General features: G+C 39.7%; 1 long non-coding RNA gene across 1 annotated transcript; it reads right to left on the reverse strand.

The window, feature by feature from the left end:
- Nucleotides 1-367: 367 nt before the first annotated feature.
- LOC138683295 (uncharacterized) lies at nucleotides 368-11,433 on the reverse strand. Its single transcript, XR_011322886.1, has 3 exons — nucleotides 11,023-11,433; nucleotides 2,939-2,994; nucleotides 368-1,864 (listed from the first exon to the last, which is right to left on the reverse strand). It is a non-coding gene; the product is annotated as an uncharacterized lncRNA (long non-coding RNA).
- Nucleotides 11,434-18,704: the final 7,271 nt, after the last annotated feature.

Below are 18,704 nucleotides of genomic sequence, written 5' to 3' on the forward strand. Positions count from 1 at the left end.
GGTGAAATAAGATTTCCAAGGTTTCTTTTGTTTGCAAAGCCAGCTAAAGGAAATAAATGTTTCCCCTTCTCTCTCCCAAAGATGGAGCTGTTGCAATAGAAGAGAGGCCGTTAGCGCGCACAGGCACACACGCGTGCCCACACACACCAAGTTCTGCATTCTGCAGCAGGACTTCAAGGCTTCTCGGAAAACACAACTGCTTCCTTTCTGTAAGGAGAAATAAAAATCCGTATTATTATAGCAGCTGCGTTATTGCAAAATTCTACCAAAACACAACGACTGATATTAAGTATCTAACCCCTCTTAATTGTCTATTTCATGGGCTTTAGATTTCTGGATTGCTAAAATAACCATCTGAAGACAAGACTTCGATTCATTTTGTTTTATTAGTATTATTATTTCCTTACAATAATAATAACACTTTACACTTATACAGCACTGTTCATCCGCAGATACAGACAATAAGGACTGGATTGCTGCTATTATCCTATCACACCCCACAAATGACAGGGGATAGAAAATTCTCCAGGAAGCTGAGGCTGGGGGCGAAATTTCCTGAAACCTTGAGGCCCAGGGGTGATTCAGAGGGAAGGGTAAATAACTCCATGACAGCAAGGTCAGCTGCTTCAGTGAACTTCTTTGTTGATAAATCTTTTCAAAACCTTTTGGCATTCTAATTTTCATTGGAATGTTAATTAATAAGGGAAACTCTTCAACAGTGTCATCTCAGCAGTCTTGAAGCTAAGAATTTAGGGGGTCTGGCTTGAGTTCTTCTGAAATAGATGTTCCAGTTGAAGGACAGCTGGACAAATGTGAAGGAAGGCAAACTGTGTTATTTAGGACACCAGACTTCACAGTCAAAATGCCCCCTCTACTCTTAAAATCTGTGAATAAATGAATGATCTGGTGTTCCTTAAGCCACTCACTCATGGATTTGGTGGGGGCTTTCTGGAAGTTAATGACTTCTGAAACAACATTTGTTTTGAATTGCAGTTCAGTTCAGAAATACACCCATGTTGTTGGGAGCAATGCCAAAGAGTGCAGCTAGTTCAGCCCCATCTGCTCCTTGCCTTGCAGCCTAGACAGAGACAAGAAATGCAGTGACTTCAGTAAAGAAAAGGGAAAGGGGCAGCAGACAACATGGGGCTAACATTTCCCTTTTACTGTGTGTTGACATGGGTTCTCCTGCCCAAGCAGGCTACAACGCACTCACATAAAGAAAAGGGTGACAGCAAACTGATTAGATATGATATTATTCATTGTTGTCCCATTATCCGTTTATACATGGGGAAACTGAGACCCAGTTTAATGCTATCTAACTCCAAATTTCTATAATGTGGACATCTGAGCTCATCATCTCTGGCTTCTTTTAATATAAGGAGAAAAAAGTCAGGCACTTTTAGGTCATGGTTTATTTGCAATCTTAGGCAGTAAGTGCCTATTCTTCTCCACTGACAACTGGAGAACACTAGATGACTTGGCTGAACACCACCTGTGGTGCATTTGAGTTGCGAGAGGCGGACAGACCATGCCTGTAAACTCTGTCACATGAGGCACAGCCAGCTTTGGGTGCCACCACTTTCAGACCATCCTTCAGAAAGCAACAAGGTGAAAGCCAAAGTCAGTCTGTGCAGGCAAGTACAGTCAACAAGGAATTACTGTCTGGAGGACATAATCACCATCGTGCAAGGTACAAGACCTCCATCTTCTCAGCTCCAAATAAGCTGAGCAGCGTCACACAGCAGCTCTGTGGTGAAGTCAGGAAGGGAAGCCAGGACTTGACTCCCAGGGTCCTCACCTAATCCTTGGTCATTTCCATTCTTCAGCGGCTTGACTCAGTAGCTCCACGTGCTGTCTCCTGCCCCTGATGCAAAGGGAGCAAAATTTATTGCAGGGATGGAAACAGATAATGCAAACAACTCTGCTTATTTTTTTAAATAAAAACAAAAGAAAAAGCATGCTCATTTGACCTGGCACATGGCTCTCCCCTTCGGTGCTGCTATTATTCCCATCTTAGACTCTTTCCACTTTCTCTCTTGCCAGCAGGAAAGAAGTAACACAGAGATGTTTTATGCCACTGAGACAAAGAGATATTGATCCTTTTTGCCTCTGGAAAAGGTTTCTAATAATTTCCAGATATATCGTAGATTGTGGTGCTGCTATCTTTAATTAAAACATGACACAGAATAGAAAGCAATTATTTGGGGATTTTTGTTTTGTTTTGTTTTTTAAGCATAGATCCCTTTTCTTTGTTTTAATGGGCTGTGGTACCAGATCAAATGACTTGCAAGTTGAGCACACAGAAAGTGGAAAGAGAGAGGAAGGATATTTGCTCTTGTCTTTGTTATTCATGATATTTAAATACAATAATTTGCACTTCATCTTCAAAAGATTTCATCTGTGGCTTGTTAACCCCTTTGGCCAGAGAAGCTGCAGAGAAAAAAAATCCTCCGTCCAAAGGTAGCCTGTGCTCAGACCAACAAAACACATTACTCTGTCAGCATCACCCCTTTGCAATGACTGCAGTAACACCCCCATGCACAGGCCTTGGCCCTGTAGATTTGGGAGATAGCTGTTGGCACAATAAAAAGGATAATATGAACTCAGAGTGACCCTCTTTCTACACAAACTTCTTCAGGCAGAAACAGAAGTGAAGAATTGACTTCCCTATTGCTGCAGTCACATCAGAGCTTTATTCCGGTCAAAATGGTGTGTAAAGTCCCCAGCTTAGCCACTCTACTGGTAATAGCTACATACTGGTGAAATTTGGCAATGGACGTTAACTTGTTCGTTATTATACTTTCTTACGATGGTGGCAAGTACTATTGCTTCTGGTTTACCAATGAATTCCTAAGGCTTCACCAAGTCCACCGCGGAGGAATAGTTAGAGCAAGGATCTGTTACATCTTTGATTAAAATAACTTTTCTAGAAACTCACCCAGCTGTCCTTTTAGGGTTCCATATGCTGAATTCAGGTGTTTTTAGGATTTTAACCTGAAAGAAAAAATAGGACATGGGTTCAAGGTACTTAGGGGACATGTAGAATTTAATACTCTCCCCCCTTTATAGAATAAACACCCCCTGTTAAATGCATCAGGCCTGAGCTTTTGCTTTATCCAGAACATTAATTACACTCCTTTCCAGAACTCCAGCCTCACAGGCATTTAAATTTATGATTAATCTTTTCAGGAACACGTAGAAATTGCATCAAAGAAGCACTTTGCAAAACAAGTCTGTACAAAACATGAGATTCTCTCATTAGCAGTACAAAAGAATTGCACTGAGTGTTCAGGAAGGAGGAGATATCTCCACGTTGTCCTGCCCACTTCTTTGGGAGTCCATGAGGGTCCTTCAAGTAGTTATAATCTACCACAGAATGGACGAGACCCTTAGAGACCCCTTCCTCCTCACACCCACGCAAGTTTGGTGGTGACCTAGTGGGAGAAGGAAAGACCCTTCTGGCTTTTCATGTGAAGCACCTACCACTCTGTTCAGGTTCTCACACCCAGGACATCTTCACTCCCTGCCACTTGATCTTTTACATGGCTGTAAGCCTAGATAGTGGATTCATTTTTTGGTTGCAGCTCCCCTGTTTGCATAGAAGATGCAGGAATTTATTGTCATAGCCTTTCCCATTGCAGTGGCTACAGAAATGCTGTGCAGAAATCAAAATGGAGGTAAATAATTTCCAATATATTTTTGTCCTAAACTGTCCCAAAGCATAAACGCAAGGCTGTTAAGTAATTTTACTAATATCAGTGGGGAGCTGCTGACTTTAAAAGCTGAGGTTAGAGTGGAAGAGTTGTTATTTATTAGTCCAAGATTACTTCATTACAGCATGTTGGTTGTCGTGCTATCAAACCAGCCATTCTTGTGGCTGAATAAGATTTTCATTTTATTATGGTGGTGATAGGAAAAAATGCAATGATTGGTGCCTCTATTTACTTATACATATAAAATCAACTTGGATATTCTCCTGGAAATCTCTCTATATGTATTTTCCTCTCACATAAACACACGTCCTTTCTTTCGTACCATATTACCTTGTATATTTTATTCAATAGTAAAATTAAATACAGCAAGGGTTTCAAGTCATGTCTTTCTCCGGTCTTTGAAAAGGATGTTGATTTCATATGCCACAATGATTAGTCAAGTGATGAGTGAACTTTCATATACTTCTGGTTCAAATAAATGTTGATAAATACCCCAAGGATATTTATTCAGAGTTTACCTGAGCTAATAGAATCTCCTGAGTCTGAAAATTTCTCTGGAGCAGAGCTGTCTCTTGAGAATCCCACTACTACCTCCTGCTTCCTAAATCAACAGGAATTCAAAAACGAGGGTAATAAAGAGTGCAATTTTTGTGTACCTCCATGAATGACCAGTGTGCGTCAAGGTCATGTCTTGGGTACATGTTAGAGTCGAATAGGCTCTTATTTTACCTGAATTCATTCAGTCATGCCTTGTCTCAAACAAAACAGTAAGAGACACACAAAGAAATCCTACCAATATCCCAAAGAATCAGAAACAATACACAGGCAAATAAATAAAACATTTGCTTAACACAAATGGGAGATTCTGGGCAAAAGGAAACACACAAACTACCCTTGTTGTTTTGAGATTTACAGAACCGTATTTCACAGATGCCCTATTGCTTTATTCATACTGTTAAGGGAAAGAGAAGCAGCCTCTAACCATCAACACCCATCATTAAATCATTACAAAACCTCTCTTGTTAAAGAGACAGAGTATATACATATATAAAAATATATACACAGCTATGTATATATTTCTATTTATAAAATTCTGTGTATAGCTGTGTGGAAATATGAAAAGCTTCTTGAGACTGCTTAGCTTTATAGTGTATCCAGTGCTACCATTTGAAAGAAATAAATGTTTTCCAGTTGCCACATGAAAAGCAGAGTTAGTATAATTGAAATGACCAAACAAAAAAGAAAACAAAGCTGGAGGACTTTCCTGAGCAGTGGTGAAACAGAAAGGAAAGCAAAGTTGAGTGACAAACATTGAGTGCTAAAATAAAATGCCAGGGGATGAGCTACAGGAACCAGAGAAAACTACACCATGGAACGCCTGTGAGAGAAACATATTTTAGATGGTATCAGCCAGTAATGACTTATTTCTGTGTAGTAAAAGAGATCTCAAGAATGCCCTGTATACCCCGTGTGTCGCAGAGGAGCAGACCTGTGGGCTGAAGGAAAAACAAAAATCAGCACAACCAAAAAGGGCAAAAAAAGTGGAAATAAGGATACTGATGAACCTGGCTAGTATAGATATGAAATCTTACCTAAGGATCTTAATCCTGAAATCACCAGGGTGAGAAGCCCCAGCAGCTTGATTGCGCCTATGGATCTGGCCCAGCTGACTTTTTGAGGACACTTAACTCTCTCCTCTGCTAGTAACACAAACCCGTCCTGCTCCTCCCTAACAGTGAAGAGCTTTGCTTGCAATCTTGAGAAATTAGGGAAGGGAATACCACACTTTATTCAAAACCATTATCAGCTGAGCCCAAATTCCTGTTCCTAGCCACTACATTTAGAAAAAAGAGTGAAGAATCTCAGTGTTAAGTAGACACAAAAATTAATCTCCTTCCCATAAAAGTTTTCTTTTAGTCTATGCTGTTAAAAGTAACCCATATTACTAAAACTCTTGTCTTGCCTTACCTAGTAGTCTTTCAAAACATAACAGGAAATGAAACAAATTTACTAGAAAAAAATCATTATCTTCCAACTTTCAGAATCTGATTTACAAATCCTCCAAAGCAATAAATCTGCTGTGCATTTGTACATTTGCTGCTGGTTGGGATACTCAGCACCAGCCTGTAAGGGCACACTTGGCTTGAGTGATCGTGGCAAGTGCTGGAGCCATTGGGATGGCTCTAGGCACATGTTCAGAGAGTAAAGGGAAGTTGAAAGATTCAGGGATGAAACAGCAACCCTCATGAAAGAAAAGTGAAAAGGAGGGAAGAAAAAAAAAGTAATTTGGTCATTATACACTCTGAAACTTCTGATTTTAAAGGGATTCTTAAGAAACTTCTCAAGCGGGTAGCCAGAAGTCTAATGACTCCTAAAAAAAAAATCATACAAAGGCACTGAAAAGAAAGGAATGAATTACCTGTAAAAGAATTCATAACATATCTTACCAATACTGCTTCAGATGGGAATGTAATTTATGGGTAGAAGATAAAATGGAGGAGTTTGGTAAGATTAAGGATCCTTTTTCAAGTTTTATAGAGAAACAACCTTAAGAACATTAGGAAATTTTAGTGAATCGCTGACTTGAATTGAATCTACATTTCTCTAAAAGCAAACCAAATACTGATAATGCACATCAGACAGTGACGTGGAGAAGAAAGTTAAATTTGTTATTTGTTATAAAGGAATATTTTTTTTTAATTGTTTTAGTGGCCATCTGAGATTTATCTCCTTATGATCCTGAGGTTGTATGTGCATGACATCTAACTGCTTATGTTTACACACACAGAGACACAGACACACACATACATATATGAAATACAAAGGATAACTTCTATCTAGTATATGCCATTCTGTGTTGGTAGTTGGGATATTCACCCCACTAAGAGCTGTTAAAAAGTCATCTCAAGGAGATACTCCCTGTTCCTAACACTTCTGCAGGTGAGTACCTTTTATATCCTCTAAGAAGACGCAGATGTACCTCTCAGCAAATCATCCAGGTCCACAAGTCAGTGCAGAGATTTAAAAGGTTGTTCCACCTGCTTTAATCTCTCCTTTCAACTATTTTGGCTGTCTGATATTCCACATCAGGAAGAAGCCACTATGAGGTTGAGACAATATTTGCTTAATGAAAATAAGATATTCTTCACTGACTCTGATGATCTGCTTTGTACCAAATAAGTAGTTTCCCCAAGCTTCTGGCCCCAGACCACCTGAATTCTGTGTATCTTACCTGAATCTTCCTTCATAAACTTTTTCAAGAGTACTTGTATATATTTATGATAAAATTCTTCTAAGTATCCAGGGTAAGTTGAGGATATTAGTCAGGATCATTGCCATAAGATTGTTCATGGCAAAAAATCAATAAAGCATGTTGAAGGGTGGGGAAGGGGAGGGAAAAAAAGGAAAATTAACAAAACTGGGTCAGATAAGGAGAAAGGTTTTCTCAGTTAAAAATACTGTACTGAAGAAAGCACAGTATGACTCCAAATACTGAAGCAGGATGTACCATGCGGTGGGAAGTGCCTTGGTTGTGTTTAAGGAGCTGCTGCATTTTGCTGATGGGCAAGATGGTATGTAAGCGTGAGCTTTTGACTTCTTCATAAATATGTCTTGCTGGAGGTGAAATAGTTAAGCCGGTGGAGCCAAAAAAAAATAGATGAGGTCAAAGTGCTAGAGTGAGGAAATAAAGCATTCCCTATTGCTGATGATAAGCTGTACAGAAAATTCTTTCATCAACTATTTATCTTGCACCTAAACCCTTGAAAAAATACTTTTAGCTATAAAGAGTTTTAAGTCGATGGACAAGGCTTAGCTTGGTTCGTGAGTCCAGTGGGTAATTCACCACCTCCCCATTGATCAGGAAGCACAAATGTCACACCTGGCTTAACGGTGACCTGTGTTCTTTTTCCACCAAAATGTGCTGAGCACAGACAGCAGAATCAAGGTTGTTCCTCCCACAATAGATGAAATCAGGAGCTGATATCATTATTCTTATATATGAGTTCAGTTTTCTATGGCTGGTAATAGTTGTCCTCTAGCACTCACCCAAATTGATCAACAAGGATCAGAAGACTATTATTTTCAGTGGGAATTATTTGACTTTGGAGATCTGTCTGAAACTTATCTGGTTGTAATTAATCTCTGAGGGCTCAAAATTACTCATAGACTGTAAATGAAACAGCAGTCCATTGACTAAAAGACATAATTATGGGAAAGTTTCCATCATGCTAATTGAACCGCACACCTTATTGACCAAACTGAGACTTTTCTTGTTTTGGGCACTATGGACTTTGGCCCTTGGGAACACAACAGAGCCCTGTTGTATGCTCCACACCTGTGCATTGTGCAGAGGAGTGGTATGACCACGCAGGAACAAGCGGAGCAGATGTGACAGATCGAGAAGTCACACCAAATAGGAAAATGCCATGCTTACTTCTTGGACCAACCACATTGAAAAGGGAAGATTTTCATCTATTTTAATATCTCTGGAACAAAGCAAGTGAAACACCTACAGTGTATAACAGATGCACAAATTTACCTTGGGTGATTAATGTATTTTCAACACAGAACTGTCATCTCAGGTCCTATATGTTTTTATCTGCTTTAGTGCTGCACACCTGTGGTTTGTTGATAAAGCATTTGCTCTACAATGAAGACAACTGCCAGGTTTAGTGCTTTTGCCCCTTAATTACCATCTCACTTCATACACATGTGCACATATGTACACCCCATAAGTATGCTCAGATAGAATTATAAAAATTAACAAGCAATGATGAGGAAAGGGAATAATAAAATACTGATCCTGTGTTTGGCCTGGGTAGCACTACAGGCTAGACCAATGCATCACTCGTGGACAGTATGTGCTAAGCAACCTTGCGGATCTATGAGAAACCTGGAGGACTGTAACCTTGACCCATAGGTCTACAATATCATCATATGCCTTTCCATAGTTAAACCTCTGATGGGGATATATTTTAAGCTTCAGAACAAACTGATAACCTCTCATCAAAGTATAGGAGCACAACTGCTCATGTTTAGGTAAGCATAGGAAGACTTGTAATGACCCAACCAAAACCCAGGTGTTGGACCAAACAGTAAGTTGCAAGGATACAAAAAAATTTAGTGTCAATGTTTCTTTTTATCACCTGAGTGGTGATATGCTTTTAAACCCCAGAAATTGTCCCATCTAACTTAAGAAATCAATTTTTACTTTAAGTATGAAACTTTCATTGATTTTCACTTCAGAAGTGTACATATTTCTGGTATAACTATTACCACTGCATAACAATTAAAAAGAGAAAATAGCACCTTTTTGTGAAGGTATTAAAATTGAAGAGCTGGACATTTAAGCTTGGTATGTAGTTTGCGCCGGCCTAGTAAACAACATTGCTCACTGACAAATGACTATGCAGTTCTTGTGAGTTTATCTCCATGAAACAATAATTCTGCTATAGATCATAGTCATAAGGTCCAAAATATTGGCCACTGCATTTATGCAACATGATGTTTCATGACCTATCAAACCAAATCACTGTCATAACCATGGATATACATGCATGTCTGAAATTTATGGAAATTATTTCAGTACATTTACCAATCTTAAGACTTACTGTTAAAATGCTCATATTGTAGTTGACATTTATTAAAAATATATACAACTGTATATTTCATATATATTTACATACCTGCATATTGTCAGCACAGCAGGGGAGACATGCGAGCTGAATTTGATCATTCTTTGATTATAATATAGATTTTTTTCTCTTCTTCAGAATGGCTAGAATTAAATCACATTGCAATCTTAAATCACTAGCTGAGGTCTTAGTTGCTGCAGCTGTGCTATTTGAGGTGCATGTGAAGCTACACAGCAACAGAAAGAAGAAAATTAAGAAAAAATTCCTCTTAAAACACAGCAAAATGTACCAGGGAAAATTCACTCACCTCTCTTGGAAAACTTAGCTCTGTTGTGTGTGTGTGTGTATGTGAGTGCATGTTCATTCTCCAATTTCATTAAACTACACTTTCCTGTCCAGGTTGTTGAAGAGGCAAGAGATGGCAGTATTGACACATCTATGAAAGGCAGCAGTTCATTGACTAAACTAGAATATTAGGATTCTTTTTCTTCACATTTCATTTTTATAGTTTCTTTTCGTGTTTTTTTTTTCACCACTCTTAACACATACTTTCTTAAAAAAAACCCACCACAACCACAAACCAAACCCACCCCAATGCTTTCCCCACCATCCCCCTTGAAAAATTCTCCTCTTCTGTCCCTGTGAAACCAAGGGAAATAAATAGATAGGACAATCCAGAAAGATTTTCTGGTATGTTGAAATAAAGAACCAAAAACAAACAAAAGCACAGGGAAAAGGAAAGGGGGGTGGAGGGGGGTGGGAGGAAGCAAGCATGATAAATTACTGATTACTAAATGGAATTGTTTCAATCAGGAGCTTTAAAAAAAAGAAGGGGAAAAAAAAATGAACTTGCTTCTTTCCTTGATTCTAGCTTTTTGCAAGAAGATCAAAGAGATTTATGACCTGTGTCTCTTCGAGTCTGATGCCAGAAAAGAACATGTTCTCATTAATAGTCATTTTCTCATCAAAATAGGGCTTTTATGCAGACAATGTGCAAAGCTTTTATAAAGCTGATTGTTGACAAAATTTTCAATAAGTTTCAGTGCAGTGAATGGCACACAGAGAACAAAACTAAAAGGGTGGCTGATAACTTTTATACATGCTGCAGGAAAAATCAAACCTGTCTTAAAACCAAACCCCATCAGTGAAATTTTGTAAGAATCACAGCTGTGTGAGCTTGCAAGGGGAGAACTTCAACGTTTTTGGACCATCTTAAGAGTAAAAATAAAAGCAGTCAATTTTTTTTTTCTGTTTCTCTGAACTTTAGTAAAACTTCTCAAAGCTGGAAATCTTGAGAGAATGAAGTTTTCTCTTGAGATTTCCTGTACATCCAGGTTTCAGATGAGTTAGTAATATGGGCAGCTGGGGACAATCTCCCATGATATATTACTGCATAATTAGTTACAATATGGGGATTTTATGCCTCCCACTGCAGACTCCAGAGACCAGATACTGGGTAGAACGGGCCATTTGTTTGTTCTGGTTTTCTGGTCCTTGATACCAAATAGCCATTCTCACTCTGTTTAGATAGCATCTTCTAATCCTAAAAATAAAGTGATCTGCAACTCTAAAATCAACACACATAAAAATATTTTCAGTCACAGAGGAATATAAAAGAGGGAGGCAACGTATTTTGGTTTGAGGTTGGGGTGAGAACCTGGTCTGAGTCTTACCTTCAGTGTGGTCCGTGTTACAGCAGCAAATCCAGCTTAGAAGATTCCTGCTCCTGCCTTCCCCCAGAAACTTGTTCCCTGGTTCTGCTGATTAACCTGGGTTTTTTCTACACTCTAATTTGGTGCTGTGACGACGTCTGGTTTTAAAAATGTATCAATCTCTCCTCTAAAGTAAGTTTTTGCTGTTCTTGTTTTCTAAACCAGCATTTTTTACAGAAATATTTTAAAGAACCATAATGAAGAAGTGGTAACTTCTTTTGAAAACATGGAAATAGCCTGAAACAGAGACATGAGCAGAAACATAATGAATCAGCCTTCCCATCCCCTGATTTGTATTATGGGACTACATTTTTTGTGGGTTTTTGGTTTTGTTTTTGTTTTAAAATTCTTCAACAGAGAGAAACTACTGGACCTACAGATGTGCTCAAGTCCCACCAAATTTCTGTAATGCTTGAGGACTGGAGGAACTGCTAAAGACAAGGTCCAAAATGGACACAACATGGCATACTATAAGGTCTACAGTATAAGTTCTACAGCATTACAAATGTAACCCATCTGGTGCAAAAATAGTTTTAAGGTATTTCTGCATGGTGCAGTTGCTCTTGGTTGGGTTGGAACCAAGCCCTGGTCTGTGGCTGAAGAAGCAATAGAAGCTTTTTGTTTCTTAGAGTATTTTGCCTGGCCGAAAAGTGGCTTTAATATATTCACTTTCTGCAGTGCACATGCAAGGGGTTGCTATATGAACATAGATATGTACATGCACGTATGTATACAAAAATACATCTATAGTCAGATTTGTGAGGCCATATACATACACATATGTGTGTGTGGGTTTAGGGCTTTATTGTACACCAGACCAGTGAAAAGGAAAATAATTTCTGAAGGCCATATATTTTTAATTCTGTCTCTCTCTTGTTTGCCTCACAGTTCTTTATATTGTCACATCTTGACCTTTGATATGAAGGCAGGAGCAATCAAGTAATCATGGAAAAGAAGAGGAAAGATGTCTATTAACTTGCTTTGCTACTGGAAGAAATGTAACATCAAATTACATCCTCAGGAAATACCAGTGGGTCAGTATTCTTGCAGCACTCAGCAATACCAAATATGCCTTTTTCCTAATACACTTATTCCACTGTGCCATAATTTGCCATATTTTTGTTCCAAGGCAACGGAGGTCTGCTTGCAGCAGGTCTCTAATTCTCCTTGTCTAGAATTCTCTTCCTCCCATTTGAGGAGCTGCTGTCTCCCACCACAGCAGTCAGCAGGGACCCACTTGCCATATAGGTTTAAAGTCCAGGTAATAGTGCCAGTGAAGAGACACTTGCCTATATCACCAGCTGCTGTAAGTTGGCGTAGGAAAACACCGAAACTGGAAAGTTCTACCCTATGCAGTTGTCATGGTCTGAGCCCAGCTGGCAACAAATTATCACAAGGCCACTCACTCACTCCTCCCCGCTCCCCGGTGGGATGGGGAAGAGATCATATAAAGAAAAGTTCATCAGTCGAGACAAGGACAGGGAGGGATCACTCACCACTTATGGTCACAGGCAAAAGACAGGCTCAACTTGGGGAAGAAAAACCCAAATCAGTTTAATTTACTACCAATCAAATCAAAACAAGGATAATGGGGAGTAAACCCAAATCTTAGAACACTTTCCCCCCACCCCTCCCTCCTTTCTGGCTCAGCCCCACTCCTGGTTCTCTCTCCCTCCTCCCCCCGGCGGCGGCGCAGGGGGACGGGGAATGGGGGTTGGGGTGGGTTCCTCCCCCCTTGTCTCTGCCGCTCCTTCCTCCTCAGGGGGAGGACTCCTCACTCGGCCCCTGCTCCACCGGGGGGTCCCTCCCGCGGGAGACAGTCCTCCATGAGCTTCCCTGGCGTGGGGCCTTCCCGCAGGCCGCAGGCCTCCAGTCACGGCCTGCTCCAGCGCGGGCTCTCCCAGGGAGCGGCGGCCATCTTGGGGGGCATCCATCCCCCTGCTCCCCCGCTCCTCCTCCCCTCCTTCCTCACTGACCTCGGGGTCCGCAGAGGGGTTCCTCTCACATCCCAATCCCCTACTCACCGCAGGTTCCCATTCTGAAATCTGTTCTCCCAGAGGCACGACCACCATCACTGATGGGCTCAGCCTGGGCCAGCGGCGGGTCCGACTTGGAGCTGGGGAAGCTTCTGGCAGCTTCTCACAGGAGCCAGCCCTGCGGCCCCCTCCCCGCTACTAAAACCCCACCACACAAACCCAAAACACGAGTACGTAACCACAGGAGCTTTCATCTGGGTAGCTAAGCTGCTTAGAGTTATTTTAGGGGTGCCTGTGTCAACCTGCAGCAGAGCCTGGGCTGCCAGAGCAGTTTGGCTGGAGGCAGACTGGACGAGACTATGACAACCTCTAGCTCCAAAGCTTGTTTTCTTTGGCTGGAAGAATGTGAGCAGTAAGACACAGCAAAGCATCCAGTAATGAACTGAGGAAAAACACTGTTGTCATTCCCAGCCCCTAAGGAACATTCTAGGACAAGAAGACAAGGAAATACTTGTCTGTAGATTTGAATAAAGAGAATATGACAAGTATTTAAGCTAAGTGCCTTTATTTCAGCATGTTGTTCAGCGTATCTTCAGCATACTCATTTCAGTACCGCAGAAAGCATTTGGCTGACAAGAACTTGAAGGACAGTAAAAGATTCGGCCTGCACCAGTGTCCTAATTTAGAAATCATTGCAAGTATAATAGGTTCGTCATAATAATTCCTAGTGTTCAACATTTTTCTACACCATCAAAAACTCCTGACTTCATCACATTCTAATTTCATCAACTGGCACAAGTGACATCAGTAAATAGCAGCCAGGAAGGATGTAGAATAACAAGCAAAGACGGTTCTTGGGATCAAATTAATGGCTGAAGCAATCAACCAAGCCCTGTGCAAGAAAGAGCAAGTGGAAAGTTTTGTGAGTGCTGACAAACACTTAGTGCCAATGAGCTCTTTTTTTTTTTTTTTTTTCCCCAGTGCACTGCAGCAGAATTCTTTCTGCACAAACTTAATGCACCAGGATCCACCAGGAGATGAGTTTTCTGTAAGAATGATGCACCTCAATTGGCTGAATGGTGACTGAGTATAAGGAAGCTCGGGTTTAAGAAATGTTGTAAGTACTTTCAAATACAGAGTCTGGATATAGCTTGTTGAAATTAAATTTATGCATCATTATAAGTATCACCAGGAAAATGCTCTTGTACGTTCCCTGTGTTATAGCTACATAGCTGTGAACATATTGTCACTAGATGACAGTCCAGCCATTTTAGCATCACAGAGCAAAGTCATTGTCCCGAACAAAGCAAAAGAAATTGTAATTTTAACTTTTTTGCTTTTCATAAATGGGTGCTGAGTTTCATTTTCAACTCACAGTGATTGTTGTGACACTACAGCACTTCTTTTGAAAAAAATCACTGTGCTTTAGAATTTCCACTATCCTTTTCAAAGAAAGACTACATTTGTGCACCCTTAAAAGTTATTTTTTGAAGGCAGAGATGTATTATGTAGATAATTAAATGCTATTAAAAGTCTCTAGATTCTGTAGTTAAAAACTGTTACTGAAGTTTAATGATGAACTCTTATTGAAGTATATGTTAATGTATTCATATAAATATATGCTTTCAAAACAGGGTGTGTAGCTTACAATACCTCCAACTGTAGTCATGGACTTAGAGCTGAGTGCACTTTTTTCAGATAGAAGCAGAGTTAGGAGAATTAATGCTATGCTCCTTCATTTCAGAGCTCGCATAATAGAAGCAGGTAGTTGTCTTATATCTGTTGTGATTTAGGAACAGAAGACACTGAAGAGATTGCACATATATTAATTTGTAAAGTGAAATAGTGAGATGCAGAATCCTCTCTAATATTTCTGATATAGAAGTGAGATCAGTCCAACAGTTCAGACATATACTTTATAAGAGGAATGAATAGATGAGTGTTCTTATAATATTCAAAAGCCTTCAGATAGCACTTTTTATGCATAGAGTTAAAGTGTTTTAAAGTAAAAATATAGGCCATCATCTCAATATTATAGCTGGGCAAACCAAGGCTCAGGGAATGAGCATGTGTGTATTAGAAGTGATTTAGCCAGTATCGTACAAGAGAGCCCTGTTTGAGTGAAAGCTAGGAACTCAGCTATCCTATCTGATTTCTATCAGATTTATATTCACTCACCAACATGCAGAGGGAGAACAGTAAGTCCTTTTCTTGTTTGTTTTTATTTTTTTTTGTTTCTGTCACGGTTTCTGCGATTTATTCCATAATAGATCAATTTATTTTGCAATGCATTCTTTTATTTTTATTTTTATTTTAAACTAGTGACTTCTTTTTGCAAAGGTAGCATAAAACTACACAGATATTGTTTTGTCCATCCATCTGTCTAAGCCTCAGGGCCTGACTGTCATTTTCACAGAGACTACTTTATACTGCTCTAACCATGTCAATGAACCTTACAGTCATGGCCATAAATGTAATTTACACCTACTTGAGAGCTCCTATGCCTTGCCAGAAAGATGTATCTTAGGAAGAAAAAGGCTCTAATACACTTTGAAATCTAAATGTTGATCTCTTTTGTAGGAGCATTACTTGTATATTCAACTGCACAATCCAGAAGATGTAGGCAACTTGCTCTCTTTGTGATGTTCCTGACAGGAATACTATAAAACATCTCCTACTCCTAATTCAAAAAATGATAATGGTCAGTCATGTTAGTTTATAAGGCAGTGACAACAAGGGAAGAGCAGGGGAGAAAAAATAAAAATCAACATCTAGAATGCCTGGAGAACACTCCATCCTTATTAACATCCGTGACTGTGATAATAGAGTAGAAATGCACCCAAACAATTAAAATCAGTTCCATGACAAGATGCCATGAGAAGTTCTAATCAGTAACTGAACATGAGCTGGAGTTATAAGTCTACATCATCTTACTTTCCACTACACTTGGTTCCAAAGGGAAGCTATCATGGACCAGCCAAGGTACAGCTATGCCCACCCATCACTCTGAGACAGCTGTTGGATCAAGATATATTTCTGATCTATAGGACCATGGTGGAGGCTACCTTCGCTTACCTGCTGGAGTCATTCAGGTTCTTTATCAGGCACTATGTGGACAACTTCCCTCCATTCAAATTTGCTGACCAGCTCTACTATCAGAATCAATGGCTATAGCATTCATCCACAACGTGTCTGATATTTTCAAACTGAATACCGCAAACTGTAAAAAATATTTTGTAAAACAAACGTGCAGGTCTTACCTCCTCATTTTAGCCTCACAAAGCAGAAATAAACAGAAATCTGTCAGTTTACTTCTTGTATCCTCTAAAATATGCCCATAACTTTATTTTCTGGTCTGTTAATATTAACTGTTCCAGCTTAAAGACCTCCTTGGAAATGTTAGTCACAGTTGAGAGTTCCTTGTCTGCCACCCAAACTGGGATATCATTAGCACACTGCAGAAATCTTCCCGGTGGGGACAGTGTTGCAATGCTAACAGCAGCCTGGACTCTTGAAGTCAAGCCTGAATTCCCAGCTTTTTCATTATCAGTGTCATATATTGTGTGACCCTGGGCAAGGCACTTAATTTTTCCGTCTGAACCTGTAAAACGTGGTAATAATGTTTTCTTCCTCACACCTTTCCTCTGGCTTGTCTGTTTGAAACCTCAGTCATGTAATGGGCTCAGTGTTGGAAATGACCTACCGTAAGTTAATTGCAAGATCACAGCTATAGATTGTAAAATCCTAGCGGGAAGGACTTGTGATCTTTTTTATAGCATCTACCAGACTGGGGCCCTGATCTTGACTGAGGCCTCTAGACCCCAACCTAGGTTTAAGCTAGTAAAAATAATAATATTACACCTAGTATTCATGTCATAGGAACAGATATACTGTCCGGCTTTTCACTTCTCCTAACTGAGTCTCTTCCAGAACACAGCACAGTTTTCAGCCAAGGTTTTTTGTTTGTTTTTAATTCTTTTTGTGGTGTCTTCTCAAGCCTCAACAGGCTAAATTCTCAGCAGAGACTGACCAAATTATAATTTATATCACCTATATATACATTTATTTATAAAAGTAGTTATTATTTATTCATTCTTTTGATTATTAGTTATTATTAACTATTTCATTATTCCATTCAGAATAGAAGATCCAGCAAGCAATGAATTAAGATTAGAGCTGGCTTTGAACGCCATACTTTTCTAATTTCTCTCTCTGGTTTCTTTCTGTTATTTCCCTCCGAAGCCTGCTTTCGTGCCAATGAATCACTTTCCCATCAGCAGGACTACCCAACAATTTGCAGCAAATTTCCTATCCAACAATTTGTAGCAAATATGGCTGTGAACAAGTGAAGGAAAACTTAATTCTTGCTGTAGTATTCTGTCTGTTTTTGATATAAAAGAGAGAGAGAAGGCAATGATGAAAGAAGGGGAAAAAAATAACCCCTTAAATCATAAGCTCTCCACACGTGTAAACCCACTACTTAGTACACAGCCTTGTCACCTTGACATTTATTCAGCTTGCTGGAGACTCGTGTGCCCTCAGTCAAAGCTAATTAACACTTAATTGACTTCATGAGAATTTTGTTCAGCAGCTCTGATTTGCCACTCATTGTGAAACATGTAGCTGTAACTTTTGAGAGCTCAGCAGTTGTGGGAGGTTTGGCAGGTGTCAGGGGAGTCAGAGAGCGAAGGGGGAAAGGGGAGTGTAGGAGTTTCTGTCTTGCTCTTTTTTCTTTCTCTGTTTCTCATTGAAACCGATACAAGGGCACAAGAGTAACAAAATAAGGCATTCAATAAATTGTCATTGTGGATACATTTTATTTAGCTAAAAGCACAATTTACAGTAGTTGAAGTTTGATTGATCTGTTGATAAACACTAATGTTTTGCAGTTGACAATTTTTCCATGTTAATTTCCTTAACTTTGGCAGTCCTGGCTGGCAGGACCCTATAAATAGTATCAGTGTCATCATCCTTTTTAAGTTATTAATGAGCCATCGTGTTTATAGAGGTTGGGATTTGGGGACAGGCTGTGCTTGACTGCAGTTTCTGACATTGATGCGTTAGCAGTTGGAACTGGGTCTAGATTAGAACAAGTAGGGGAAAAAATGGAAAAGGAAAAAGCAAAAAGAAGCTCGGCGCTAGCCAAATGCATTTGGAGTGGACAAGAACTGTTAATAATTAAAAGATAATTAAAAGTATATAGAAAATTACAGGATACCATGCACAATCTGCTCTGATGCTGCTGCCACTTGAAATACACGTCTGACTAATTATCATTTCACCTGTGATGGAAGATCCTTTTTTTCAGCCCTCCTTCCCACTGTGCTATGCCTTAGCCTATGTCCAGACTTTCATGATTGCCAAGGACTGACAAGACACTAGAGAAGGCATGACTAATTAACTAGGCCAAGCTATCTACTGGCTGGATTCACAGCAACTTCAGTCAAAGCTGCCAAACATGTAAGTACATGTTTGGATAAGGATGTTCTTCTCCAATTGTGATGTTCTAATGAGCTGTTAAATATTTGCCTAGTATTAAGTAGAAGGTGCTTTGTGCTAGGAAGAAGCATGGTATCACTATTTTGTATCCCTTGAAAAGACAGAGCATCTGCCTCTTTTGTGTGGATGGGCACACCACAACCTTCTTCCTCCACTGAGTAAACGACA

This window comes from Haliaeetus albicilla, chromosome W (assembly GCF_947461875.1).
Source record: "Haliaeetus albicilla chromosome W, bHalAlb1.1, whole genome shotgun sequence".
Taxonomy (NCBI): domain Eukaryota; kingdom Metazoa; phylum Chordata; class Aves; order Accipitriformes; family Accipitridae; genus Haliaeetus; species Haliaeetus albicilla.